This window comes from Carlito syrichta, unplaced genomic scaffold (genome assembly GCF_000164805.1).
Source record: "Carlito syrichta isolate Samal-C Ts95f unplaced genomic scaffold, Tarsius_syrichta-2.0.1 Scaffold306734, whole genome shotgun sequence".
NCBI classification, from domain to species: Eukaryota; Metazoa; Chordata; class Mammalia; order Primates; family Tarsiidae; genus Carlito; species Carlito syrichta.
The window spans coordinates 153,433-157,086 of NW_007250830.1; the positions used below are offsets into that span (position 1 = coordinate 153,433).

Genomic DNA, 3,654 nt, shown 5'->3' on the forward strand with positions numbered 1-3,654 from the left:
AAAAAAGAAAGAAAGAAAAAAAGATGTACATGGTGAACAAGAGATCCTGACTTTATGTTTAATCACAATTTCAATTGTTTATTCACAACTCAATCAATTCATCGCTTAAACAAAAGCCCTTTGGGCAAAAATATGGTGAAGAGCCAAAGAGATGACTAAAATCCCCACAGTAGAGTATTTGCCATCCATGCTAAGAACAAGGCTCAGGCTTTTAGAAACCATCACACCACATTCTTCCTCATCCCTCCTCCTAATGGCTCTCAATACATCTTAACAATGGTGGTAAAATGAATTATAGCAGTAATTCTGATTTGCAGCAACATCATTGCTGTTTCAAAGGGTTCATTGCTCCTCTTCTATTAATGGGCTACCTAGGGTAAATAAGCAGTTACATTCCAAAAGACATGAATTTCTCATTTTTGCTTACTCATTCAATATATTTAATGCATACTGTGTGCAGGGAATCAAGATGAATGAGACTATGTCCTTCATGGTGAGACCAGCATATACAGAAATAAATACAGTACTGGATGAAATACTCATTTATCAACTATGAACCTTTGTGAGGCTGAGACTATTAAAAGCTGTGTCCCCACCACCACTCATTCATTTACTCAATTAAAATATACTGGCAGGCTGTATGGAATATTGCAGAGATAGCCCAAAGGCAGGACCTCAGATTCCACCTCCTAGCACGAGCTGGAAAGGTCTTGGGTACCTTAAATCCCATTGTGGCTTCTGAAACAGGACCTTTAACATGCTCTTCAGGTACCAGGTGAACTGTCTGCCCTACCCTTCTCCTTTCCCTTTTCCTAGTCAATTTGTCATTTTTGTTATCTCAATTCCAAAGAAGACTTTCCCTTACTGATCAGGCTTCCCATTTGTACTGTCCCATAAAGTGTCTCCTTTCATAATCTCCACATGCATTTGATGGCTCGTTTAAAGTCCATCTCCCCATCAGGCTGTAACCTGCATCCCAGATGGAATCTTGACTGTACGGAGCTCACCATTACAGGTATATCCTCAGCATCTAGCACAGGGGTTGATAAATACATATTTCATGATTTGGTATATTAATCTTTTACAGCGCGCTCTGAATTAACTCATATACATCAAAGCACACCCGGCAAAGCAGACTGAAAGAGTCATAGCTGAACATGATGGTCAAGGTGGCCCTGGACTGCTATCAGGTATTTAGTTAATTTTTAAAAATTAGGGAAACGGCTCACAGCGGAACGCCACCCATGTGAACTACCCTTCTCTCCTGCCCCTCCCCACCTCTCGCAGATTAAAACCAAAGGAGATAAAAATAAAAATAATAATCAAGGAACTTTAAGGGGGGGACACGATGGCAACCGTGACTCTCTCAAGGTCTCGGTCTTCAGCAGGTCCACCCGAGGCCGTTCCCCTCCCAGTGGCCACACGGCTGACAAAAGGCCACTGTCCAGCTCCTACTCCAAGACCCGGGTACTGGAGACCACGCGGGAATTGGCCCAGTGTCCCACTGCGGTGCCGAACTTTGGCCCCAGAGCCCGAGCCCAGCCGCTCTGATAGCGCCGCAGAGCACCCCCGGGTCGCCGGCCTCTCTTAGGGTCGACGTCCCTAACCCTTCCCTCAGAACGCCCCCCGAGGAGCCAGAGGTTACCTGCTCCGGCAGACGCGTAGCTGCACCAGCCCCAGGCCACAAACGGCCGCAACCTGCCTGGTCTCGCCCAATCAGCGCGCGCCGATGGAAGTGCCCCGCTCACGCTTAGCATCACGATATATTATTGGTCAGTAAACATGCCAATCAAACTGAGAACAAATCAGCTCATTTGTAAGGCAGTTCTAAATTGGCTGATGCAATGGTGAGGAAAGATGGGAATTGGATGTGTCACGTGATAGGGTTGGCCTCGAGCGTGTGGAGCTCGACATTTTGGTTTCTGTGGGCAAAACCCTAATATTGTAGTTGATATTATTAAAAGGGAAACAGTAATATGTGTTTGGTAGAAGTCACAGATCTTGGTCGAGTTCTGTTCATCTTTGTTGCAGAATGATTAGGCAACCCTCAAAGATTCTGTTATATTGAGCCCATGGATACACTTGCTCTGGGCAGACCTTGAATTTGGTGTGAAAGAACATGGCAGTTGAAGTGCAGTTGAATTCGCATCTGATCCCCGATTTTCGAAAAATAAAAGTTAACATTTATATGCGAGGCATTATATTAAACATTCTGCACATTGTTTCATTTAATTTTTTTCTTTTCTGTTTTTTTCTGAGTCAGAGTCTTACTCTGTCGCTCAGTCTGGAGTGCAATGGCACGTTCATGGGCACCACAGCCTCGTCCTGCTGGGCTCAGGTGATCCTTCCGCCTCAGCCTTTCAAGTCACTGGAACTACAGGCAAGTACCACCATGCCTGGATAATTTTTTGAATTATTGTAGAAATAAGGTCTCACCAAGCTGCCCAGGCTGGTCTCGAATCCGTGGGCTCAGGCAATCCTCTCATCTCACCTCCCAGAATGCTGGGATTATAGGCATGAGGCACTGCGCCTGGCCTTAATTTTTATTTTTCAGAGACAGGGTCTCACTCTGTCACCTAAGCCTAAGTGCAGCTGGCAATCTTAGCTCACTGCAACCTTGAACTCCTCGGCCCAAGCAGTCTTCCTGCCCCAGCCTCCCAAGTAGGAATACTAGGAATACAGGCATTTGCCACCACACCCAAATAATTAAAAAAAAATTTTTTTTTTGGTAGAGATGGAATCTTGCTGTGTTGTGCAAGCTTGTCTCGAACTTCTGGCCTCAAGCAATTCTCCCACCTTGTCTCTCCAAAATCCTAGGATTACAGGTATGAGCCTCTGCGCCTGGCCTTATTTAATTTTTAAACTGTGTATTAAGCCGGGCTCGGTGGCTCAGCCTGTAATCCCGCGTCTTTGGGAGGCTGAGGTGAGTGGATTGCCTGAGCCCGCGGGTTCGAGACCCGCCTGGGCAGCGAGACCTCATCTCTATAATAAATCAAAAAATCAGCCAGGCATAGTAGCGCATGCCTGTAGTTCCGACTACTTGGAAGGCTGAGGTGGAAGGAACACCGGAGACCAGCAGGTCGAGGCTGCGGTGGCCGGGAGCGGCCACTGCACTCCAGTCTGGGCGACAGAGTGAGACTCCAACTCAAAACAAAAAAACAAAACAAAACAAAAAAAACCCCAAAAAACTGTGTATTAAGTCGGCAGGTAGCTTCCTTTTACATATGAGGAAACTACCTTGTTCAGGTTCCCTCCGAATAGTAAGTTGCGAAGCCAGGATCCAAACCCATGTTTATTTAACTCCAAAGCCCATGCTCTTAATGACTATACTGTTACCTATATCATCTGATATATACAAATACAGGGATATAAATTGTGCTGCTGATTGTAACTCGGTCACAGACACTGCAAAAAAATACTGCTTTTTAAAAAAAATGTAAAAGAGCATCCTATACGAATAGAATGTCAAGCTCAAAAGCCAGTAAAAAACAAATCACTTGATTAGGCCAGCATCAAAATGCTGACACTGATTTAATAGTTCTGGGATGGGATCTGAGACTCTGTGTTTCTAATAGTCTCCTAGGTGATACCTATGCTGCTGAGAGATTACACTTCGAATTCCAAGGGACTGAACTAGAGTATGCCCATCTGCAC

General features: G+C 45.2%; 1 protein-coding gene across 1 annotated transcript in view; it reads right to left on the bottom strand.

Annotated features, from left to right (window-relative positions):
• AARS (alanyl-tRNA synthetase) overlaps nucleotides 1–1,679 on the bottom strand; it is a 29,281-nt gene extending 27,602 nt beyond the window's left edge. Inside the window, exon 1 of the mRNA XM_021715147.1 lies at nucleotides 1,583–1,679. The gene's annotated coding sequence lies outside the window, so the exon portion shown is untranslated. The remainder of the gene's footprint in view (nucleotides 1–1,582) is intronic.
• Between the last annotated feature and the right edge of the window lie 1,975 nt (nucleotides 1,680–3,654).